The sequence below is a fragment of the Botryllus schlosseri genome, chromosome 2 (genome assembly GCF_051294905.1).
Source record: "Botryllus schlosseri isolate E-star chromosome 2, Bs_hap1, whole genome shotgun sequence".
NCBI classification, from domain to species: Eukaryota; Metazoa; Chordata; class Ascidiacea; order Stolidobranchia; family Styelidae; genus Botryllus; species Botryllus schlosseri.
In genome coordinates, this window is record NC_137237.1 from 4094959 (window position 1) to 4122209 (window position 27251).

General features: G+C 40.5%; 3 long non-coding RNA genes across 3 annotated transcripts; 2 read left to right on the forward strand and 1 right to left on the reverse strand.

Moving 5' to 3' along the window:
- Nucleotides 1-1522: 1522 nt before the first annotated feature.
- Nucleotides 1523-10016, reverse strand: LOC145433070 (uncharacterized). The gene is made up of 4 exons (XR_013913042.1): nt 9778-10016; nt 2367-2377; nt 2093-2207; nt 1523-1741 (listed from the first exon to the last, which is right to left on the reverse strand). It is a non-coding gene; the product is annotated as an uncharacterized LOC145433070 (long non-coding RNA).
- LOC145433071 (uncharacterized) lies at nt 1643-2809 on the forward strand. Its single transcript, XR_013913043.1, has 2 exons — nt 1643-1772; nt 2125-2809. It is a non-coding gene; the product is annotated as an uncharacterized LOC145433071 (long non-coding RNA).
- A 14376-nt stretch (nt 10017-24392) lies between the features above and the next one.
- Nucleotides 24393-26599, forward strand: LOC145433072 (uncharacterized). Its single transcript, XR_013913044.1, has 6 exons — nt 24393-24800; nt 25125-25202; nt 25580-25666; nt 25828-25917; nt 25978-26041; nt 26169-26599. It is a non-coding gene; the product is annotated as an uncharacterized LOC145433072 (long non-coding RNA).
- The last annotated feature ends 652 nt before the right edge of the window (nt 26600-27251 follow it).

A 27251-nucleotide genomic window follows, 5' to 3' on the forward strand; every position in this document is an offset into this window, starting at 1 on the left:
GCCGACTTGTAGCACCACCCTCTTCCAGGCTTTTTGTAAGACACTGTTTATGCGGCTGAGTCGAGCTCGGTCACTAAAACCCGCAACCCATTGGTGTTGCAGCTGTGGATTTGACCACTACGCTATCTCGCCAAGCGTGCCAGGGTTGCCGACCCCTGGCGTAGCCAATACTTCTCTTGCTGTGAAACCCAGCCAGTGACATTCGCTGTAGCGTAGCCAAGACTCTGGGTATGAACGTAAACTGGTGACATTCGCTTATATTATGGCGTTAGTGTAGCCAATACTTAACGTAAATCGGTGACATTCGCTGGCACTATAGCGTAGCCAATATTTCTCAGGTTGTGAAGGTAGTCCAATGACATTCATCGGCTATCTATAAGAAATGACAATTCGGCGTCACAACGCGCTCAATTTGAGCCCGGTAAATACGATCGTGAATAGCGGTCAGTTGCGGGATAGTGGTTGCGCGAGCGGGTCGTGCGAGAGACGTCATAACTTCTGGTTGAATGGGGTTGATGACGTCATATTTGATGTGATATTCATCCTTGCCAACTCTGCGTTTAGCTTCAGGTTTTCTTTTCGGCGTGAATCGCAACCTAACTGCTTTTTACACAGCAACTAGCAAAGAATATGATTGGATATTTTAGCCAGATATGCATAGTCTTGACTGCCTGAACCCATTTACGATGAGAAAAGTTACATACACTCATTATGCATAGCCAAGTAGCCTTGTAGTTTTATTACACTACACTCTTTTGCTGAAGCTCCAGCATTTGTTTTTCTGTCTCCATGACCAGGCACTGTCTGTAATAAAATACTTGAATTACTATGTTTTTGAATTAATTATTATTCAATCTGCATGTGGCGTCTTTAGCCGAGCACCATTTTTTGTACTTCCAGGATAGCTAGCAGTCATATATGCTAGTGACACAAGCTGAGAAGCTGACTTTGACCATCTCTACAGTCTTCTAAAAGAAGTATCCAACCAATGGTGGCTTTTCAGACTTTTTCAGAACAATTTTGAAATACGAATCTTCAAAACAGTATTGGTCAAACCATCCTGATTTTGATCTATTATATCTGGCTCCTGTCGGTCTCCCTTCTGTTCATGTGGTCCACACATGCTCGGCCTTGTAAACTACATAGAGAGGTAATATTTGCCCTTTAGCGTTTCCACACAACATCAAACTTGTGCTTGATTTTGATGTATCGAGAATGCGTTCAGAGTACTTCACACACCCCGTTTGCAGATTGCTTTTCTAGAACCTATGATTAAAAAGTCCTATTAATTGATGATATAAATATAGTATTATTGCGACGGTGGATTACCTGGGTCATCTGTAAGATAGGTTTCATCATAGCTCCATCAGGAGTACACCATCAAGCTCATTGGTTAGATCTCTGAGATATTCCTGCATATCTTCGGTTGTTACACCTGCACATTTGTGTGTAATATTAGTACACAGCCTGATTTCTTCAAGAATCCCTTCACCCAGTCTGATCCGGGATAGTTTCCATTGAATTTGTCAACCGTCATGCCCATGTATTATAGCAGGTCTTTGACATTTCTAAGACAAAATTCAAATCCAAAATCTGCCTGCGCCATAGAAGGGTCTGATGCAGATTGTTCCTAAACATTAGTAAAGTACCCATACATCGATATATTGTTTAATGTGTGCAATAGAAACAGATATTGGTTTTTGCAATATACTGGCTTCTGTTTCCAAAGTGCTGTCAACAGGCGGTCCGCTTCTTGTGAATCCAATTCAGGAGTTTGCAGGCGGTCTGCTTCTTGTGAATCCAATTCAGTAATTTGCAGGCGTTCCGCTTCTTGTGAATCCAATTCAGGAGTTTGCAGGCGGTCCGCTACTTGTGAATCCAATTCAGGAGTTTGCAGGCGGTCCGCTTCTTGTGAATCCAATTCAGGAGTTTGCAGGCGGTCCGCTTCTTGTGAATCCAATTCAGGAGTTTGCAGGCGGTCCGCTTCTTGTGAATCCAATTCAGGAGTTTGCAGGCGGTCCGCTTCTTGTGAATCCAATTCAGGAGTTTGCAGGCGGTCCGCTTCTTCTGAATCCAATTCAGGAGTTTGCAGGCGGTCCGCTTCTTGTGAATCCAATTCAGGAGTTCGCAGGCGGTACGTCTGCTGTTTCCAAAGTGCTGTCAACAGGCAGTGCGCTTCTCCTGTTTCCAATTCAGAAGTTCTGTCCACAAAGTGCTGTCAACAGGCGGTGTCTGTAATAAAATACATAAATTGCTATGTTTTTCAATTCATTATTATTATTATTATTCAATCTACATGCAATATACTGGCTTCTGAAATGCTGATGTCAACAGGCGGTGCTTCTGCTGCTTCGAGACTGCTGTCAACAGGCGGTGTCTGTAATAAAATACATACAGGAATAAGTATGTTCTTCAATCGACTATACTGGTCAACAAAATGCAAAAAAAAATTTTTAGAAGAACATTTGGAAGCTGTTTCTGAGGTTTTCGAGGTTGCTGATTACGAATATCACATTAGTTTTGCCAGATTAGCTTTTGTTCAAAAGATATTGATACCCCTAAAAAAGCCCAAATTAGTCCTACTTCATTACCCTTGAATATTTCACTTCGTAGGAAGAAAATCGTAGCTTTTTTCTGATTTTTATACTGCACATGAATAGATAATTGACTATGAAGACCCTCATGTCGTTCTCAGTCATTCACTCAATATTAACATGACCTGATGCGCCACATGCCACCTCATTTTGTTGCTTGCGTCTTATAGTCGTCTCTGCATTACTTTTCATTCAGTGTGCAATGTGTATGCCTCTTATTTACTTCGCCTAGACTAAGGTGGGTGTCTGATCTTGAATGCTACTCCAAGTTGTTTCGACACCTTCCTATCTTTTCATTGTATTGCAGTCTTGTGATGTTTTGAAACGATGAAAATATTAATAAACCTGATTGATATTTGTTTGTCAAAAAGCAGTTTGTTGGGCCTAACAATTGTGCTTTTGCACAACGGAAACACACATTCTCCTAGGTATCAATTGGTCATTCTATCAAGATTGAAGAGGAGTATAAAGCTATAAAATTTGTCCTTGAAAAGCTGAACTACAATATTCATGTGTCTCATTCCTTGACTTGTAAATGGATAATTTCTCGCTGAGTCAACAAAGTGGGTATAGCTAGTATCCGGCCCTGTGGATATAAAGCTGTATCCGCTGTATCACCATAGTGTCCTATATGTTGTCGACACAGGCAAATCTAACGTCACAATTTCCATTTGGCTACAGGCAATTTGACGGTCATTTTTGACCTGCTTGCCGAGCATTAAATTTGGTAAAACGGGTATCAATCAAAAGCTGACTCTGCACTGATTACGAAAATATAAATTTTATTCCGCTCGTGGCCCTGGAACTCCCACAATCAGCCTCGAATTTTTCATTGTTATGGAGATTGGCAGTGGGACGCAACAATGCTGTCTGGCGAAACGAGAGAGTAGCTCAAGAGAAAAAGAACATTATCAAGACGCATTATAGCCAGGACCGTAACAGCACTTCGTCAGCCCTCCCCCAAAAAAATGTTGGTCTTGGGCCCCCTATAGGGTGATAAACCGACCCCCCTCAGGCTATACGCTGTTTATCGCTACATATCATCTACATTGGGTGTCCATTTAGTGAGTCAGCTCTTCTCGCCTAAACGCGCAAAGCAAAAGAAATTTCTATATTTCATGATTGAGTCGGTCAATATATGGTCGGGAATTGCATATAGATTTCTATTAATTTTTTTCCTCTCGCTGCTCACGTAATCTGATTTAGGCTACCGACCGGTAGAGCTGAGTGAGGTGTGTTTTAAAAGGTAGGACCCCTCGAATAATAATTAATTACACATCTCTGGGTGTATACTAGGGTTATGACTAGAAAAAAAAATCGAAATTTTGTGTGTCCTGTAGTCACAAACGATGAACTTTTGTGTCCTGATTTCAAAATTAATAAAATTTAGGACTGGTTAAACAAAAACCTCCCGCACAAAAATTTTCCAGTTTTCACTGTTTTCAATACAACATCCATTGTAGCAGTATATTTAATAAACTCGAAGACTTTTCGGGTGCCTCTTTTCAAGAGTTATCGGCACACTAAAGGGATTTAAACAGATTTAAAAGCAAAACCAGAAAGGCAAAGTATGACGCAACAATCAAAATCACAGACCATGAAATTCGCATTGTATCAATGGCAACAATAACAAACTACGAAGTATACGGACATACGGTACTATAGTAGCAGCACAATTTGTAAATAAACAGTTACACGCACGGAACAACACGCACTAATGAGAAATTTGTAGGTTATAGAGGAAATCTTTCTGTCTGCATAAAATAGGTTTGCTCAACTGAATAATAGTAGACTCCAACACTTTTAAATGAAACACAGACCTACCACGCGCAATGACAGTGAACATTAGGGCTGTTCAAAAATAACTTTTTTTTCCCGATTCAAGCCGGTCACCTCTTAAATCGTCAGGTTGCAGTAGAAAACCTTGCTCACCAAATTTCATTCGATTCCAACCAGTAAAGGCCTCCGCAGATCAATTTATTATAGAAAATTGAAAAAAAAAATTTCCAAATTTTTCTGCCAACCCCATGAAATTGTTGAGCTGTCTTCAAAGACGTTGCAAAACAAATTTGAGTCAATTCCGACCAGTAGAAGCGGAGTTATGTGAGTTTTTCGATGATATTTCTCGGATTATCCTTGATTGGTGGATAATCCGCGTTTTATCAACGAAAAACTTACATAACTCCGCTTATACTGGTCGGAATTGACTCAAATTTGTGTTGCAACGTCTTTGAAGACAGCTCAACAATTTCATGGGGTTGGCAGAAAAATTTGGAAATTTTTTTTTTTTAATTTTTCATAATAAATTAAAAATTATAATTGGATCTGCGGAGGCCTTTACTGGTTGGAATCGAGTGAAATTTGGTGAGCAAGGTTTTCTACTGCAACCTGACGATTTAAGAGGTGACCGGCTTGAATCGGGAAAAAAAAGTTATTTTTGAACAGCCCTAGTGAACATAGTGCTGTGCAAAGAATGTATATGTAATTCTTTGGTGCTGTGCACAGGCAAGGTTTTCGCTCAGATGCTGACCGATTGACGAAGCATATGCTTGGTAATCATCATAGCAGTCTGTTTTTGCAGCCAATTTGCACTGACGTGCGAGCTCCGTGCGTTCATTTGCGCATGTTTTTGACCGAATCAATTTTGGGATATGCTGCTTGATACGCTCAAACAATCTTTGAGATGTACGTCCTACATACCTACTATCACAGTGGCACTTGTATTGGTAAACAACATTACTTGCATCAAAGGCAGGAAGTACATCTTTTCGAGAGTTAGGTAACAAGGGTTTCGTCGTGTACACTACATGCGTGTTAACGCTGTAGTAGCAACGGTGAACAGCCGATTTAATAAGCTTTTCAAATCGGCTAGACACGTTACCTAGCATAGGTAGGTGTAAAAATGCCGGACATTTTTCTGGGCCATATTTTGGAGCTGTATCCGATTTTTTCAATACCCTAGAGATGGAGCATTTTAATATGTGGTCCGGATAGCCATTTTTGGAGAGAATCAAGTGGATATCATCCAATTCGCGTGACAGTTTTTCCGGTGAGCAGAGGCGCAAGGCGCGATTAACAAGAGATGAAATGAGGTTTAATTTACGCCGCTTCGGGCAGAATGAATCCCAACGAATGTAATGACCAGTGAAAGTAGGTTTTCTGTACACCGACGTTAAAAACGTTTGTCCTGATCTCTCTACTAAGACGTCTAAAAAGGGAAGGGCAGCATCAGTTTCCTTTTCCACGGTAAATTGTAGAGCTGGATGGAGACAATTCAATTTTTCGAAGAAATTATTACACTCTCGCTCATTTTTAAAGGCAACAAAGGTGTCATCGACATATCTAAAATAGAGGAGAGGTTTTGTGACGTTTTCAAACAATTTCTTTTCATGGTATCCCACGAATATATCGGCCAGACTAGGTCCCAACGGTGAACCCATCGAAATACCATTGCATTGACGGAACATCGTGTCATTAAAGCTGAATTCAACGCTACTAGTAGCGGTTTGCAACAATTCAAGAAATATTTCACGCGGTAGTTTCGGAGGTTCAAGCGTGCCATCATAAAGCGCGTCTGCGCAGATTTCGAAAGTTTCCGACAATGGTACGTTAGTAAAAAGACTTTTCAAATCAAATGAGCTAAGAAATACATTGGACGGATTTAATTTGGCGCGTTTTAATTCGTCTACAAACGTGAACGAGTCGCGGACGCAGTGGTGCGTATACAAGGATCGAACTGGCTCAATGACGGTGTTAAGAGGCACCCGAAAAGTCTTCGAGTTTATTAAATATACTGCTACAATGGATGTTGTATTGAAAGCTATATTCAAGTTCTGTACCACGAACCAGCTATTTAAGTTTTCACTGTATGAAGTATAGGCTTATTTTGTAGATACAGACTATATAATAGCGACTGATTTGATTGTAACTGACACAATTCCAATTGCGAAGATTTAGAATAGTATTTTGGTAAATTATGATTGCCCAGATTGAATTATTCCGATCGTTTTCTTGCGTACAGTAAAAATTAAGTAATTAATTATTAATTTCGATTTTAGATGTAGACTAGACTATATATCGTATAATTTCAATTTGTCTGACACAAATTGAACTGGTTGTTCGAAAAGGCGAAAGTAGAACAACTCAACATATTTTCAGCGGTCTATAAAACCGATAAGAGGAATATGATGAAAATGCCATATCATATGTGACTCAGCATCTGTTGATACTGGGCGGCGGTGTGACGTTATTGTGAAACTGCAAAATGCAATGATAAGCAAGGGTTTTCATAAACCACAATACATTGGTTGCCAACATAATATCGATTCTTAAAGCATATGTCAGAGTTCTTCAATCCAACATCCTCAACAAATCCAACTCTCAGCTACAAATTTGGAGATGGATATGGTAAAACACTATGAAAACTTTGTACAATCCACTAAGCGAAAATTTCAAATGAAAATATTAGAAAACCGAGGATGGAGGGAATATTTCAAGTTTATCTATGTGCTGTGCAGAGCATGCTGCTCTTTCAGAGAAAATAGTAGATTACCACTAACCAAATGGCATAAACTTCCATCTCTATTCAATGCGAGATGAAGCTCAAGCTACAGGGTTGGTGCGATGACATGCAAAATAAGGTCAAAAACATGCAAAATAAGGTCAGTAGCGACATGCAAAATAAGGTCAGTCACATGCAAAATAAGGTCAGTCGCGACATGCAAAATAAGGTCAGTCCGCGCATGAATCCAAATCTATACTTCAATTACAAATCCAACTTTCTTCTTATGAAAAATAAATTCAAAATATCTTTCCTGTATAGCAGCCTACTTTCAACATTGATATTCCTTATCTATATCCTAAATCCTGAGATGTTTCAATCAAAAGATATTCATGATTATCTTGATTACGAAGTCAGTCGCATGTATAATATCATTATCAGTCCGCGCATAAATCCAAATCCACACTTCAATTACAAATCCAATTCTTTTTTTTTATGAAAAATAAATTCAAAATATCTTTTCTATATAGTAATTTCATGATTGACATTCCCCATCTATATCCTAAATCTGAAGATGTTTCAACAAAATGTAATCAGACGATTCTTACGATCACGGGGTGAGTCGCATGTAGAATATTAACAGTCCGCGTATAAATCCAAATATTTACTTCAAATCCTACTTTTTTCTTATGCCACTGACCTTATACTGCAATCTGCATGTCGCGACTGACCCTATTTCGCATGCCACTGACCTTATTTTGCATGAGACTGACCTTATTTTGCATGTGGCGACTGACCTTATTTTGCATGCGACTGACCTTATTTTGCATGTGACTGACCTTATTTTGCATGTCGCGACTGACCTTATTTTGCATGTTTTTGACCTTATTTTGCATGTCATCGCACCAACCCTCCTCAGCTCAAGGGCTATAATTCCGTACTTCCAAGTCCCCAGATGGAGAATAACTCGTGAGATATCATGCTTATTCATCGCAAATGCGTGTCAGGAAGCCTGGTATTCTAACCAGATGTCTATAGACGGAATATACTGGAACCCGACCGATTATCGGTTCGCCGATATTATCGGGACGTTATCACACTTTGAAAGAATTATCGGTAATTTTCGTGACGTCACAACATGGCAGTAGGAAGTCAGAAAACTATATTCTTTGAACGCTAGACTGAGAATATTGACATATTTCATATAGCTTACACTTTACAGGTGTCCAGATGCAGCCTTTCTAGTTTATTTCATGTTCAAGTATAACTATGGCTGTAAAGATGTTCAAATAAATGCCCTGAAGCTTTGAAAATGTGCTATGTATACATCCAACTTCTTTTGAATATCGGCTGAATGTATTGGGGTTGGTCCGTGGACATATGAGCATGCGACATTACAGCATGCGAGACTTCGGCATGCGGCAATTTAGCATGCGACACATGAGCATGTGGGTTAAATTACGGGTTAGGGGTAGGTTAGGGTTGGATTTATGGTTGGGTTAGGGTTAGGGTTTAGGTTAGGTTAGGCTAGGTTAGGTTAGGTTAGGCTAGGTTAGGTTAGGTTAGGCTAGGTTAGGTTAGGCTATGTTTCAGGTTAGGGTAAGTTTTCGGGTTATACAGTCACATGCTGAAGTGACGCATGCTGATGTGTTCCATGCTGAACTGTCGTTTTCCGTTGTGTCGCATGCTCATATGTCGGGCAACCATTGGGGTTATCGGTCAAGGTGTCAGATATCGGTATAGACTCAAAAATCCAATATCGGTCGAGCTCTAGAATATACCAAAGATTATTTGCTGATATCTTTGCGGTCGAATATCCTGCAGTGATAATGTACCTCAAAACCCCATTGGAAGTCGGATATGTCCGTCGTAAATGTCCCTCGCACTAACATAATAACAGAAAGGGAAGTCAAATTGATATAAGAACTTTACAAGAAGTGCAAAAGGACACATATTTGAAGATTAAATTTGTAGCAAAGAATATATTTGAATTTTAAATTTTTTCTATATTTGGACCAGTGTCGAAAATTGAAGTTAATTTGCGCGGGACATTTTTTTCGATTTGTACAAAATAACTATAATTTTATTAATTTATACCAAAATGTTCATCAATTCCTGCTTTTTAGTCATAACCCTAGTGTATACCCGTTGGCAGGAACGAAACAGCACTTCGTCAGGCTCCGCAAAAAAACTTGAGTCTTGGGCTCCTATAGGGTGATAAACCGTCCCCATCACGTTGTTCGCTTTTGCCATGAAATTATTGTTGAACTGTTTAATGAGCCAGCGTGAAGTGCTCAGCTTTATATCCACAGGGTGATACAGCTTTATATCCACAGGGTGATACAGCTGTATATCCATAGGCTGATACAGCTTTACATCCACAGGGTGATACTGCTGATACAGCTCACATCCATGAATGAAAAAAGACTCTCTCCACAGGGCCCTAGTATCCCTATCAAACGAGAATCTTAAATCTGGTATTTTTGATAGGTTTCAGATTCGAATACGGATGAAAGATTCTAATTTCATATTAGGAAGGAGTTCACTGCATGGAATTTCTCCAAAGGTGTAAATAATACTTTTTACGTGATCACAAAGCACCCAACTACAAACAGTTGGTCCGAAAATTCGTATCTGCATATGGAAAACTTGGATCAAACACGATTCATGTTAATAACTAACCTGTGTAGCTTTGTACGACATGTTTCGTATGCTGTGATACGACCAATCGAGATTTCGAGGCTGGCACAGTGGAAAATATTATCGAAACTATAATTATCGTTGATGCATAAACTATAGAACTCTAAACGCTAAACGGCGGAACGAGCGGACTGCGGAACTTGCGATACTAATCGGCGGACCGAGCGGACCATGACAAAATAGCTCAATACTAAACGGCGGACCGCGGAACAGCGGAACATGTAATAGACGATTTCCACTGGCTGCGCATGGGTGGCGCCATTGTTACGAAAGGCTGGCCGAGTGTCGGATCGGAGGTTTTGATACTCCATCACTTTTGAAGGGGCGTAACGTAGGTCATTATAGTTGTAGATCTCTATATGTGACGGTGCCTACCACCGTTATTCTATTAGAAAAAGTACGCGATATGGGAAACACTTGTTAATACGATGGGAACATTATATATTTCAGATTGGAAAAATTTCGAATATCACAAAAAGCGGTTGCCAGATAATTTTAACCTGCATTTATGTCGTTTTTACCGCATAATCGCCATAGTGGGAAGGACTTAGTACCCTTTTATGAATTTAAGGGGCCCTAATAACATAATAATAGCCGTTTCTTACTTCGAAACCTATCAGGAGATGGGAACCATCGACTTATATTCAGTAGATAATTATGCCTGAAATTGCCAGATAGGCCTACACGAGTTCAGATGTACCTAGACTCGATGCCGATTTTAACATCTAATAGCCGAAGAAAGGATGACTTCTTACCCTGTTATATATACAATGGGTACTAAATAACATGTTAAAAGCCATTTCAAACTTCGGAAGATGCGTGGAGCTGAGCACCTTTGAAATATATATTGCCGCATAATTTGTCGGAAATTGCCTAATACTCCAATTCACATGTAACAGACTTGACGTCGTTTTTAACATATAATAGCCAAAGAAGGAAGGACTTCTTACCCTGTTATGAATAAAATGGGTCCTAAATAACATCTTAAAAGCAGTTTCAAACTTCGGAAGAGGACTGGAGCTGAGAACCATCAAAATATATATTGCCGCATATTGTGTCGGAAATTGCCCAATACTCCAATTCACATGTAGCAGACTTGACGTCGTTTTAAAGATATAATAGCCAAAGAAGGAAGGACTTCTTACCCTGTTATGAATAAATTGGGTCATACATAACATCTTAAAAGCCGTTTCAAACTTCGGAAGATGCCTGGAGCTGAGAACCATCAAAATATATATTGCCGCATATTGTGTCGGAAATTGCCTAATACTCAAATTCACATGTAGCAGACTTGACGTCGTTTTAAAGATATAATAGCCAAAGAAGGAAGGACTTCTTACCCTGTTATGAATAAAATGGGTCCTAAATAATATCTTAAAAGCCGTTTCAAACTTCGGAATATGCCTGGAGCTGAGAACCATCAAAATATATATTGCCGCATATTGTGTCGGAAATTGCCTAATACTCCAATTCACATGTAGCAGACTTGACGTCGTTTTAAAGATATAATAGCCAAAGAAGGAAGGACTTCTTACCCTGTTATGAATAAATTGGGTCCTAAACAACATCTTAAAAGCCGTTTCAAACTTCGGAATATGCCTGGAGCTGAGAACCATCAAAATATATATTGCCGCATATTGTGTCGGAAATTGCCTAATACTCCAATTCACATGTAGCAGATTTGAAGTCGTTTTAATGATATAATAGCCAAAGAAGGAGAGACTTCTTACCCTGTTATATATACAATGGGTACTAAATAACATGTTAAAAGCCATTTCAAACTTCGGAAGATGCATGGAGCTGAGCATCTTTGAAATATATATTGCCGCATAATTTGTCGGAAACTGCCTAATACTCAAATTCACATGTAGCAGACTTGACGTCGTTTTAAAGATGTAATAGCCAAAGAAGGAAAGACTTCTTACCCTGTTATATATACAATGGGTCCTAAATAACATCTTAAAAGCCATTTCAAACTTCGGAAGATGCTTGGAGCTGAGCATCTTTGAAATATATATTGCCGCATAATTTGTCGGAAACTGCCTAATACTCAAATTCACATGTAGCAGACTTGACGTCGTTTTAAAGATGTAATAGCCAAAGAAGGAAAGACTTCTAACCCTGTTATATATACAATGGGTCCTAAATAACATCTTAAAAGCCATTTCAAACTTCGTTATATGCGTGGAGCTGAGAACCATCTAAATATATATTGCCGTATATTGCGTCGGAAATTGCCCAATACTCAAATTCACATGTAGCAGACTTGACGTCGTTTTAAAGATATAATAGCCAAAGAAGGAAGGACTTCTTACCCTGTTATGAATAAAATGGGTCCTAAATAATATCTTAAAAGCCGTTTCAAACTTCGGATGATGCATGGAGCTGAGAACCTTTGAAATATATATTGCCGCATATTGTGGCGGATATTGCCTAATAAACCAATCCACATGCAACAGTGTTGATGTTGTTTTTATGATATAATAGCCAAAGAAGGAGAGACTTCTTACTCTGTTATGAATAGAATGGGTCCTAAATAATATTTTAAAGGCCGTATCAAACTTCGAAAGATGCCTGGAGCTGAGAACGAACGAAATATATATTGCCGCATATTGTGTCGGAAATTGCCGAATACTCAAGTTCACATTTACCAGACTTGACGTCGTTTTAAGATGTAATCGCTAAAGAAGGAAAGATTTCTTACCCTTTTGTGAATTGAATGCGTCCTAAATAATACATAATAAGTCGTTTCAAACTTCGGCACCTATCCGGAGAAGAGAACCATCGAAATATATTTGGCGGAATATTACGCCTGAAATTGCCTAATACACGAGTTCAGATGTACCAGACTCGATGTTAATTTTAGCAGGGTTGTAATGACTCGAGTCATGACTCGACTCGAGTCAGACTCGAGTCACGATTTTCAGATGACTCGACTCGAGTCATTTTCTCAAATTACGAAAATGACTCGACTCGACTCGAGTCAATCTGTGTATTGACTCGACTTGGACTCGAGTCATTGCGCATGACTCGAAGCAAGTCATTGACTCGAGATTCAGACGGCCAAGACCGACATTTCATTGTAATTTCGAAGCCAACACACTATTGGGATTTCTTTTGTTGGTACTGGTGTACGAAAATGCGACCAGAAACTGCTAAAAGTTAGGAAAATTGATATATTATAAATGCGCACCATTCAATATCACCAAACAGAGTTAAAAAAAAGTGGGTTTAGGAAGACTTTAACTGGAAACTGAGCAGTCAACACAAGGACTTGGACTCGAGTCATAATACCATGACTCGGACTCGATCCTCTGTTCGCTGACTTGGACTCGGTGGGAATTGAAAATGACTCGACTTAACTCGAGCCAAAAATATAAAAGTGAGATTGACTTGTGACTCGGAGCCTAGTGACTTGGTTACAACCCTGGATTTTAGCATCTAATAGCCAAAGAAGGAAGGACTTCTTACCCTTATACGAATAGAAGGGGTCCTAAATGGCATTTAAAACGTCGTTTCAAACTTCGGCGCATAACCGGAGAAGAGAACCATCGAAATATATTTAGCGGAAAATTACGCCTGAAATTGCCTATTTCACAAGCTCAGATGTACCAGACTCGATGTCGATTTTAGCATCTAATAGCCAAAGAAGGAAGGACTTCTTACCCTTATACGAATAGAAGGGGTCCTAAATGGCATTTAAAACGTCGTTTCAAACTTCGGCGCATAACCGGAGAAGAGAACCATCGAAATATATTTAGCGGAAAATTACGCCTGAAATTGCCTATTTCACAAGTTCAGATGTACCAGACTCGATGTCGATTTTAGTATCTAATAGCCAAAGAAGGAAGGACTTCTTACCCTTATACGAATAGAAGGGGTCCTAAATGGCATTTAAAACGTCGTTTCAAACTTCGGCGCATAACCGGAGAAGAGAACCATCGAAATATATTTAGCGGAAAATTACGCCTGAAATTGCCTATTACACAAGCTCAGATGTACCAGATTCGATGTCGATTTTAGCTTCTAATAGTTAAAGAAGGAAGGACTTCTTACCATCTTATAAATAAAATGAATTCTAAATAACATAATAGAAGCCATTTCAAACTTCGTACAATATCAGGATATCAATGAAATATTATACGAACTGATTATCCGTCGGTTTTGGTATACTATAGACAAGGAAGAAAGGACCACTCCCCATTTCATTGAGAGAGATAGAGAGAGGTATGATATTCTTTTCCGCCTGCACCACGAGGTGCTTTGAAGAAGGAGTTGCGATACGGTCGTGAGTTCATCTAGTCTGCGCCCCCGTTTTTTCTCCTCTATGCTATCCGTGATTGCTGAGTGCCTAGCTGGGTAGCTGTGGATACCAATTTTCGAGTCTTTGGTATGACCCGGCTGGGGATCGGACCCACGACCTACCGATCGAGAAGCCGGACGCATAACCATTACACTCTCCTGCTCGGTAAGAGTAAATGCTAAGTGAGAGAGAGTAAATACTAAGCATTTTGTAACCTATTTAAGTCTTCGGAGCCTATATCTGGGTCTGGCAATAATCAGCAATTAGCATACATATCCTGGCAGCAGATAATCGTCACCAATTAACGATCCAACGAATTTAATATGCATAATGTGCCAAAAGGAACATGATTTTTTAAAAATCCTCAGCAGATTTCCAGTCTTCACTCATGTCTGACAAATAGGACATAAAATACTTCCATTAACTATGTCCCGTGCGCATGCCGAGTGATATTTTCGGTTGCATCCTTGGCACCTCTCCTGCAAAACATTTTATGGTATATATATAGAAATGGTCAATGTTTCGGACAGGTGTATTTCGTTTCAATTAATCTAGCAGAGTGAATTATGGAAGGGTCATACCCAGGATGAGTCAAGCTATGATGCGTCAGCACAAAAGCTGCAGATATCGGCGATTGGATCTGAATGTGGAATGCATAAGATTTGTTGGCATAGCTATATTACTCTCATAACAATCGAACAAACCGATTCATTGCGTATGATGTTGATCGATACAAAACTACTGTTTCCATGTTTCTAATTCGATATAGATTTCCTCACCTGATTTGTCTAATATTTGTCTGCCGATTTCGTAGCGAAATCTCCGCAGGTCAGTTTCTTTATTCGGAATGCTGGCCAATGACGAAGTTGTGTTCTTCACAACTTGTTCTGCAAACTTTTGAAAACCTGATCTATGTCTGCCACTTTGTGAAATGAAATCCAGAATTTAGTTACCTTCGAGACATAAACGCCGCAGTTGTAACCATCTTGTTGGATGGAATGGTCGTACATTCTGATAACCCATTTCTTAGACGTCATGGATCGGCAATCGACCAACTCGCTCCGGATTCGCAGATATGTCCTAGTAGAGAAGGAATACGGTAGTATATATATATCTCTTATGTGCAATTGTTACAAGTACGGTTAAGTAAATAAAATTAAATCAGTATTCGACCTCTTTCGAACTAGTAATGGGTTGAAGCCAAATCAAACTCTCATGTGAGTGAATTAACAATATTCAATATTCCGCTGACTTACTTGAATTTCTCTGCCGCAGCTATGGTGCTTTTTTTTGTACTCCCTAGTGGATTTATCAAAGCTATTTCGGAAACTGATGTATTAATTACCTGTAAATACATAAATGTGATTTATTGGATTTGCCGAACGATCATATACAATTCGAAATTCGTGACCAACCAACAGCATCCAGTGCTGGAACTTATTCACTGCACCGATGATCTTGTCGTAGTGATCAAGATTCACGTGTCAAACATGTAACTGATTGCAAAGAACCGACGATGCACAATGCATTGCGATGCCATCGTTGTCGTGCGTCCAAGATCACAACGGTGTCATTTCATATTGCCTTACTAATAATCATCGTCCTGGATTTATTAATTTATTGAAATAATAGGGCTGTGTACCTTTCGCAGTGACTGCCTTCGGATTAGCTTTTCATCCGAACCGGTAATGATAAGAGTCGCTAGGAAGCTATCCAGCACATAAGTTTTTGCGTCAGCGAGCATATGCAGATAGTAATCAATGACCTGTGTAGTAAATAATCACCATACGAGTATAAACTGAAGTATTAGCTTCTCTTAATACTAGATTTGCAGTAGTAAATTACATTATGATGACTTACTCCACCGCTCAGCCATTCGTCTGGACGCAGGGTTCGCAAATCTCCCATGAAGAGCGTATTTGAGGAAACATAAGCAGCTACCATTTCCACTTTTCCTTTACTCCAAAGCAATTCTAGTTCCTAGGGTTATAAGGTATGTTAGACAAAAGTTATCTGAAATACTGCGACGAGCTTACTTCATTTTCGCCTTCACCGGTCTTTGTAGGCCTACTAGGCTCGTTATCGAATTTCAATGTTTTTGATATTTCGCCGGAGGTGAAGCAGCCAGTCTGCCTTCTTTTTCTTTTTTTGAAAGTCGACTTTACCAATTGTTGTGTTTCCTTTATCAATTTTGTTTTTCTTCTTCTTTTAAAACCGCGATGCAATAAACTATCCGCAAATATTTTAGATGAAGTCATTATTTCTTTGTGGTATTTCAAAATGAATTTGTCAATTTTACTACATCTTGTATTGTCCAAATAGATGTTTTTCAGCTCATAAAAATGCTGCTCTATAATCCCCTGCGTGCGGTTACGATCACAAATTGATTGCAAATTATTTTTTATTCTGGCAGAGCGGATTTTCTCAAATTCACTGCCGAATTTTTGATAGGCAGCATTTGGGTAGTCGGTTCTTTTGGTGTGGCGATCAAGATTACCAAGTAAAAGTCCAGAAGTAGCACCAAGCCTTGGAAATATTACGTTTTCAATTTTGGTAAAAAAGGACTCTGAAAAATATTTGTTGGTTGTTGGCCATAATCCGCGGTCATTTCCTTCTTGATAGGTTATAGATTTTTTAAATAAATCAAGTTTGTTCTTGTACCTCAGATGAAACGGGGATTTGTATTCTTGACTCTTGTCATGTATGATAAAATTCGCAAAGACGTCATCGTCCTTTTGATATTCATAAAACTGATCCGGTAAATTTTTGAGGCTTTCATTTTTAGTCATATGGGATTGTAGCGCTTTGAAACTTTTTTCAACCTGGGGGGAATTTTGTCGCAGTAAGAGCACAACAAATAAGTGGCTAATGATGAGATCCATTTCATGAATAGTTGAGGCTAGAAACATCATTGCAATCCAATGCATAGCATCGCGGTAGTACTTCTTGATGTAATATCTTTTGCACATAGTGGACGCGGCCTTCATGCAGTGGCTCAAGCAGTTAACAATTAGGGTTAAACTCAAGTCACTACCCGACGCTTCACCCGTGACTATCCGGTACACGCGATGATAGCCTAATATTGGAGTCTGGTCTCACTGCAAAAGACGGAGAGAAAAGCGTTCCATAGGGCGACAGCACCGTCAAGTATTACCAATCTCGGCACCAACTTCGTCGAGCATGCATCTCTAAAACACCCGAGAAAATATTTTATGCTCTCGGTCGTATGGCACGTTGTAACGTAGCTTGCTACCGGTATTCCTGGCAGATCTTTGTAAGGACTTCGGACCAAAATCGAATATATTTGAAAAGCTTTTCCTCCGTCCGACCGAATAATTGTCCCAGTTGAATCAAAATACAAAATGTCTTTCTGGCACAAGTCTTTGAATAATTCCAATTGAAAGGTAGTGAATAATGTCACGCTTAAAGGGCAGCCTTGCCAACCTCTAATGAAATGTGTGCCATCTTGCTCAAATATTTTCCTCAACAACTCAATGTTTTGAAAAACATCGGAGGTCCAGCCACAAGGTAGACCAAACTTTGAGTTTATTTTTCTTAAGACATCCAATGACGGAACATATGTATGGGCTCCGGAAATCCGTTCCCTTTCGGTTTGGGCAACTTTAATCTATGGATCTATCGAGTGTACACCATCTTTGGAAAGGTTTTTGGCCCCCTCAATAACATATGCCCCAGTACAAAAATACCATGTTGAACTGATAAATTAGCAAATAATATAAGATTCATGTGTGTATTCAGAAAAGGGTAAGAAGTCCTTCCTTCTTTGGCTATTAGATGTTAAAATCGACATCGAGTCTGGTACACCTGAACTCGTGTAATAGGCAATTTCAGGCGCAATTTTCTAATAAATATAATTCGATGGTTCTCTTCTCCGGATAGGTGCCGAAATTAGAAACGACGTTTTAAATGCCATTTAGGACCCCTTCTATTCGTAGAAGGGTAAGAAGTCCTTCCTTCTTTGGCTATTAGATGCTAAAATCGGCATCGAGTCTGGTACATCTGAACTCGTGTAATAGGCAATTTCAGGCGTAATATTCTAATAAATATAATTCGATCGTTCTTTTCTCCGGGTTGGTGCCGAAGTTTGAAACGAATTGTTATGTCATACTTATGACGCCTTCTCTGCATAAAAGGGTAAGACGTCCTTCCCTCTTTGGCTATTAGATGTTAAAATCGACATTGAGTCTGGTACACCTGAACTCGTGTAATAGGCAATTTCAGGCGTAATTTCCTAATAAATATAATTCGATGGTTCTCTTCTCCGGGTAGGTGCCGAAGTTTGAAACGACGTTTTAAATGCCATTTAGGACCCCTTCTATTCGTATAAGGGTAAGAAGTCCTTCCTTCTTTGGCTATTTGATGCTAAAATCGGCATCGAGTCTGGTACATCTGAACTCGTGTAATAGGCAATTTCAGGCGTAATATTCTAATAAATATAATTGGATGGTTCTCTTCTCCGGGTAGGTGCCGAAGTTTGAAACGACGTTTTAAATGCCATTTCGTACCCCTTCTATTCGTATAAGGGTAAGAAGTCCTTCCTTCTTTGGCTATTAGATGCTAAAATCCAGGGTTGTTACCAAGTCACTAGGCTCCGAGTCACATGTCAATCTCACTTTTATATTTTTGACTCGAGTCAAGTCGAGTCATTTTCAATTCCCACCGAGTCAAGTCCGAGTCCAAGTCAGCGAACAGAGGATCGAGTCCGAGTCATGGTATTATGACTCGAGTCCGAGTCCAAGTCATTGTGTTGACTGCTCAGTTTCCAGTTAAAGTCTTCCTAAACCCACATTTTTAACTCTGTTTGGTGATATTGAATGGTGCGCATTTATAATATATCAATTTTCCTAATTTTTAGCAGTTTCTGGTCGCATTTTCGAACACTAGTACCAACAAACGAAATCCCAATAGTGTGTTGGCTTCGAAATTGCAATGAAATGTCGGTGTTGGCCGTCTGAATCTCGAGGCAATGACTTGCTTCGAGTCATGCGCAATGACTCGAGTCCAAGTCGAGTCAATACACAGATTGACTCGAGTCGAGTCGAGTCATTTTCGTATTTTGAGAAAATGACGCGAGTCGAGTCGAGTCATCTGAAAATCGTGACTCGAGTCTGACTCGAGTCGAGTCATGACTCGAGTCATTACAACCCTGCTAGAATCGACATCGAGTCTGGTACATCTGAACTCGTGCATTAGGAAATTTCAGGCGTAATATTCCGCCAAATATATTTCGATGGTTCTCTTCTCCGGATAGGTGCCGAACTTTGAAACGACTTATTATGTATTATTTAGGACGCCTTCTATTCACAAAAGGGTAAGAAGTCTTTCCTTCTTTAGCGATTACGGGTGGATTGCACAGATGTCGATTAATTCCTAATCGCCGATTATACGTCAGTAATCGGCTGGCTTCCGTGGCACAGATGCCGATCTGCCACTAATCGGTGAATTTTAATCGGCCAAATGTTATCCGCCGAGCGAGGTGTCTAGAAAGTTAATCGGCTGTGTGCTTCGCGTTGACTGCGGTCTGGGCTGGCTACAGGTACACTAGTATTTGGTATTGAGATGGTGTAGTATTATCACTTAGCTTCTAGCTGTCTACTTAGACAGATACCTTTACAAGTCGGATTCGAAGTGTATTCCCCACAGACCACATGCTTGTCTGTCATCAAAACAATACGGAACCCATCGCTGCTCAATCAAGCATATAATAACACCACATCTCCCTTTTTTAGGGGAAGAGACATCGACACTACTTACATTATATACAAGTCACAATACAGCAGCGATAACAATATATACAAGGTGACACTACCCCTGCAAGGTTAGCAAGAGCAGGGCATTTACACTTAACAGACAGAGTCACCAGGGAGGTAGACTACTCCCAAGGTGTACAACAGGTTAGGGGATTATTCTGCCCCTGATCTTGAAACCTGTGTGTGATCAATATTGCTCAATAAATCGTTGTGGCGGATTTCTAATTCTCGAGGATCGTCTCGCGGGGTTCTCTCCAGCAGGTTCAGTTGAACCGTTGGCTTCTTGATGGTGTCCTGGTTTCTTCGACGCTACAAGACAATATTCGACCGGTTTATTCTGATGCGGAACAGATGGTTTTGGTTCCTCCGGAGGGTTGTACTTCCGTAAGTGTTTTCGGTTACGCCTCATTAGTCCATTGTTCGTCTCAACGATGATCGCTCTAGGATTTTCATGCATCTCCTTGATGATACCCATCCTTTCGCAATCAGGAATGTATACATGGTCTCCAATTCCGAATCTATCATTCTCAACCACACGATGTCTTTTATTGTAACTCGCAGCCATTTTCTGTCTATACTCCGTCTCCCTTTTTCGAAGATCTTCGACATCAACAGTCTGTGGCCGTAGCTGGTCAGGATGACAAATCACCTTTGTCTTCAATCTGCGTCCCATGCTCAATTGGGCGGGCGATAATCCGGAGTGCAAGGGCGTGTTCCTATAGTTCAGTAGCGTCAGATAGACATCATCTGTTTTCTTGAGCAGGGCCTTTATAGTTTGCACTCCTCTCTCGATGAAGCCATTACCCTGGCTATATTTTGGAGAAGAGGTTAGGTGCTGAAAATTCCAGGCTCTGGAGAACTGAGAAAATTCAGAGGAAACGAAGACCGAAGCATTGTCCGTAAGCAAGACATCACAGATGCCATGATGAGAGAACACATTCTTGAAGTGAGAAATTGTGTCCCGTGACGAGATCGTTTTCTTTACTGAGAACAGTTCTATGTCTCTGGAGTAGTAATCCATGATCAAAAGGTAGTACTTGTCCTCCAGTTGGAAAAAATCAGCGGCAATTCTAGCCCATGGGCGTGTCGGAAATTCGGTCCCCATCGTCGGTTCAGTTCGATCTCGTCGATGCTTTTCACAGCGGTTGCAGTTGAGTACTGCATGTTCAATGTCTTTTGAATAACCCGGCCACCAGCAAGCTTGTGCTGCAAGTTGTCTGGTCTTGGTTATTCCAAGGTGCGATTGGTGAAGGTGCTTCAGAACATCTTCGCGCAACGGCGGTGGTATGACGAGTCTGTTGCTTTTCAGCAAGAGATTGTCATGTACTGTTAACACGTCTCTGAGATTCCAGAAGATACGCATCGGTCCATTTAAAGTTTCTTTGTTCTTTGGCCATCCTCCAACAACATATGTCATAACAGTCGACAGTGTCTTGTCTTCTTTAAGAGCATTCTTTATTTCTTCCAGGCGTCGGTCAGTAGCAGACAGCCCGCTGACCAGAGCACGCACACATGCTTCCGCTTCCTTGTGAAGATCGGTGTCTTCGATGCCATACGTTGTCGGCAAAGGGCATCGTGATAGCGCGTCTGCTGTGTACATCGACTTTCCTGGCGTGTGGAAAATTGCGAAGTTATAGGACATCAGCCTAATTTTGAATCTTTGAATTCTGACAGGTAATTCGTCAAGCGATTTCGTTGAGAGCAGAGGCACTAGTGGCTTGTGGTCAGTTTCAACTTTCAGATCTTCAATACCCAGTAAGAGTTCTCTCCAGTACTCCATTGCCCAAGTGATTGCCAAGGCCTCTTTTTCTATCTGGGCGTACCGTTGTTCAGTGTCGCTCATTGATCTGCTGGCATATGCGACCGGGCGAAGGTTATTGTCATCTTGTCTTTGCATCAGAACGGCACCAAGGCCGTAACTGCTGGAGTCAGCTGAGAGCACAGTTTCCCTGTCTGGGCAATACATGGCTAATGTAACATCGGAAGACAGATCGCGTTTCACTCTTGCAAACGATTCCTCTTGTGACGGGCCCCAGTACCACTCAACCTTCTTCGCCAACAATTCTCGTAACGGCTTGGTCAGTTCCGCTAGGTTGGAGCTAAACTTCATGAGCTGGTTTGCCATTCCCAAGAACCTGCGAAGTTCAGTCTTATCAGTAGGAGCAGCATAATTCACAATAGCCTGCACCTTCTTTGGATCTTTGCTGATACCATCTTGGCCGATGACCTGACCGAGATATTCAAGTTCAGTTGCAGCAACGATGCATTTCTTCTCATTTAGAGTCATGCCAGAGCATTTTAGACGGTCCAATACAGCCTTCAGCGTCTCATCGTGCGTAGTTTGAGTGCCAACTACTAGGATGTCATCCATATGGCAAATCACGTTTGGGATTCCTTGCAGGATTTCACTGATACGTTTTTGGAACGCTTCCGGTGCGCTCGAGATGCCAAATGGTAAGCGACGAAATTGATATCTCCCAAACGGTGTGATAAACGTTGTCAACTTTCGACTTTCAGGGGCGAGCTCAATTTGATAAAATCCAGAGTTTGCGTCCAGCTTAGTGAAGACCGTCCCCTTTGACAGTTGCCCCAAAGTGCTTTCGACTGTAGGCATAGGGTACAGCTCCCTTTTTACCCCATTATTGAGCTTGGTTAGGTCTACACACAGTCGCACCTTTCCGTCTGGTTTGGCTACGACTACGATTGGAGCACACCAATCTGTAGGTCCCGTCACTTCTTCTATGATACCGAGCTCTTCAAGCTTATCTATCTCCTCTTTGAGTTTCTGGCGCAATGGGATTGGCACACGACGTGGCAAATTCAACAGAAGGGCTCAACGCCGTCTTTCATGTGAATAGTAAACGGCTCACCCAGTTTGCCAATGCCTTTGAATAGCTCTGGGTATGCTTTCTTGACGTCATCTTTGCTCCGCAAACGAGTCTCAGGGGTAAGTTTGACTGCCCTGATGGATACTTGAACATCCTGGCACTCTTGAAGAAGTCCAAGTTCCAGTATAGCAGGAGCGCCAAGGAGTAGCTTATCCGCATCCGATACAATGTAGACTTTCTCTGTTAACGCCTTGAAGTCGGAGCTGAGTTTCATCCGTACAAAACCAACAGTATTGAGAGGTTGTCGATTAACTCCAATGAGCCGTCTATCAGATTTCTGTATAGGCCCATATTGTCTCTTGTACAATCGCCGCGGCATGACAGACACTTCTGCTCCAGAGTCAACAATCCATTTCAGAGTGTTGTTAACGACTCTCAACATGATAGTCCACTGGATAGTCTTAGTAGCCTGTGCTGAACCTACCGATGCTTCTGCTTCCTGGGTTTCGCCCACACTTCCACACATTGCGTCTGGAAGTTCTTCCTCGTCATAACACTCAGCGCTTGTTTCTTCCTCAATCGTTTCGCTATCCAGCACGCATACATTTCTACTTCTGCACCTTTCCTTATAATGGCCCGTTCTACCACATCTGTAGCATTTTACTGAGGCTGCTGGACAGAACCCTCTGCCTCTTTTGTGCCGTCGACCGCAAAATGTGCAGTTTATTATAGGCACAGTTTCAACTGCAGGCTTCTTAAAAGTTTGAGGTCTCGCTTTGTTGGCCACCGCTTCTATTGCTGTAGGTGCAGATCTCCGATCAGCATAGCTCCTTCTCGTCTCCTGTGTAGTCACAACGTCGATAATCTTCTGAGACGTTAGCTTGTCAAAGTCGATTTCCGATAGCTTGTACAACATCTCAGAATCATCTACGCACCCGACAATAAGTTTAGCCCGAACGGTTGCGTCGTACACTGCTGGAGGAAATTGGCATTTTCGTGCAGCCTTTCTGACTGCATGTACCCAAGATGCAAATGATTCACCCTCTTTGCGTTGTAAGAAATGGAAGAATTGAAGGTGTGCTTCAAACCTGCCATCCCGAACCTTGAAACGTTCATCAAACTTCTTCAAGACGGTATCAAGGTCAGTTTTGTCTTCTGCTGCAACTGCTTCCACACCGTCTGATTCTGCGACTGCTTCAGCAAACACGAAATCCTCGTATATTTCCTTTCCTTCATTGCCTATGAATTGCTGTAATAATCCAACTTTCTGGCGCCCAGGTGATTCAGCATGACCTGCTGCATCGATAAAGATCAGGAATTTCTTTTTCCATTCCAGCCAGGCTTCTGCCTCATTCACGGCGCCTATTATTGTGAGATCCCCCGGACCTAATACATAGGCCGCCATAATCTAGTAATTAGGCTAGTTCGAAGTTATCCGCTGCCACCATGTAGTATTATCACTTAGCTTCTAGCTGTCTACTTAGACAGATACCTTTACAAGTCGGATTCGAAGTGTATTCCCCACAGACCACATGCTTGTCTGTCATCAAAACAATACGGAACCCATCGCTGCTCAATCAAGCATATAATAACACCACAGATGGTGTTAACTGGATGCTCTGACGTGCAGTTGCGGTATTAGCTGAAAACACTGTACTCAGACACTACTACAACTATTATGGGCGTGGCCCTACCACAGCCGATAGTACCTTATGCTATGATTACCGGTATGACATTTTTACAGACTGTACTGTACACTGTACAGAATTCGATAGTATACTTTGGAAATAAAATACGAGGACGGAAAATTGCAACAGACAGGAAAAGTTTAGAATAATTGAATTGATAGAAGAATATATTGAAACCAAAGAAGACAAAAAGACTGACGGCAAAACAAAAAGACGCGGCCTGAGATGTAATCAGTAAGAAATATGCAGCTATGAATACCGGTCCTGCGCGTGCAGCCGTACAACTGGCCAAATCCAGAATGTATTGAAAAATTTGAAACGAAAAGCAAAAAAGTTGTATGCATCACGACGCGTCGAACGGGCCAAAACTGGCCCACCTCCAGTTGACGAACTCCTTGGAAAAGGTTTTCGATAGGTAATTTTACTGACAATTCTTTAAAATTCGCAGTAGGAGATGTATTGTTTCCATCTGTGTTTATCGTGACTCTCTGCGTGCTTCATACTCACGTTTTAACTCTCGTTTTGAACTGAATAGACAAATTTTGATGATCATGAGAAACATTTATTGTCTTTTTGCAATTCCCAACTAACTAACCATATCCAGAGACTGCTGCACGTCATCAGCTATACGAAAACGACACATGGGGAACACTGCTCAGCAAATTCCTAATCTGAACCGCTCCTTGATCAATCTGCAATTGATTTTTATAGCACTGGTATATTTATTATCACTTTTCAGACCTTATTCCATCTCAAATTGAATGTTTGAAACATCGGTATGACTACGATTGCGTATTCGATAGTCACACGAACAATGGTGAGTGCATTTAGGACATAAACTTTTTTAATATGTTACAACCAACGACAGAGGAACTTGCATCCAATTTAACTTGCAACAGTCTGGCTTTGCTACAGTGCAGGTGCCTGAGCAGTCTCGTTGGCCATATTATTGTTAGGCTTGCAACTTGACTTGAAGATTTGATTTCGAGTCAGGATTTCTCATACCGTATGTCATATTGAAGCAGTGACTCGAGTCAAATCCATTCATCCTATTCCAACTCGAGTCAAGTCATGATTTTAGTCATCCATCCTTCCTATGTGTCGCGAGGTTAAGATAAACCGTGAAAAAATAATTTGAAAGTAACTTTTCTAATGTATTTCTTACTAAAATTTTTAAATAAAATGTTTATTCAGATGCATATTCCGAAGATTCAGTTTGCATCTTCATCATCGACGAGGATGTGAACACAGAGGCTGGTTCTTCATGTCACAACAGCGATGGTAAGTTGAGGTACTAATTTGAAATCCATATGAATCGTGTTGGTACTAACATAGCCACACGAATACTTCAAATAGAACATTGCTGGTTGTTTAACATTGCTCTATTGAATTTGAACTCTATTGAATCAATACAACTGTTGTTAACCATAGTTTTCTTGCAGCAAATGAAATTGCTGCCTATTTCGTTGTTGATGGCGATGTGACGCTTTCTTCAGTTCCCTCGACAGACTTCAGGATGGAACACCAGACCGGTAAGTGTTAGCATACAATGATGGTGATGCAACCCACAGTTTATTCATTGCTACATTCAGATATGCAAGATAAAACAGAGAACACAAAAAGCTCAACGCCAATTGTCTCGAAAAAGAGAGCCAGGTGTGTTGATGAAAAAAATCATATTTTAACTATAATGTTGGTGATCAAAATGTGGTGTTCGGAAATGAGCGTCCTGGAAATGGCAAAGGAGCAACATGATATCAGAATGAAATATTTTAAATTACAGATGCATGTCAAGTACCAGAAACTGGAAATGGAAAAAGAACTGCAAAATTGAGAAAATACAGCAACGAATCGAAATAGCACAAAAACCAGACTTGGACAACTAGTTAATTGGCTGTATAATTAGAATAGTAAGTGCAAAATGCCAGTAATATAATTCTAACTTAATTTCTGGTTTTGCTGAAAATTCTACGGTAGAACTCTACAATACTAAGCGAGTTGTGCAGATTCAATTTCCAAATTTTCACATATTCAGTAATCCCTATTCTAATTTAATTGAAAAATAACTACTGTCTATAATTCTATTCTAATTTGGAAAAATATGCAGCCATAATTATCATTATAGTCTAATTTTGAAAAGCTGATTTACTAGTTGTCCAATTCTGACTACAGCATGGGCTACTGGATCTCGTAATAAAAATAATTGACGAGGAATTGAATGTGTGGTTATTGGTGTTCAAACACGAGATGAAATACTCAAGACATTCCAGAGAAGTGATTTTGAACAATCTGTCTGCGCTGAAGTCGTGCTCGGTTGTGTTGTGCCGTCATGTTATCGGTGTCTTTGACCAATCTTCTTGGCACTCTCTCTTCTGCTAGGCTCTCTAACATCTGGAGGGTAGCAAGAACATTGAGGTATGGATCCATTGTTATTCTCAGTCGATATTGCACTATATTAATGTAGCTCTCTATTCTATAAAACAGGTTGTATTGAATTTTATGGTTGACCAAATTCTTGATAAACTGAAGTGAGGTTTGGCTGTCAACAAACAAGATTACTCAACTGGGTAACAGCAGATAACTTTGCATTGCAAAATTGTAACATAAATGCATTACTGTTTGTACAGCACTTGAGCACATTGCACAACAGTTAGATCCTTGCAATGGCTGAAATTTACTTCTACATTCCTGCAGAGCCAATTGTCATTGGTATGGAGAAATCAAAATCGTATGCAAATGTGCGTGTATGAACTCAATTTGTATATCTTCACATTGGTGAAGCGGCTATCATGACTAATGCACCAATAAACGGAAAATATAATTATATCTGAAAAGTATCTATCTAGTTCTAGATATCCCTGAGTAA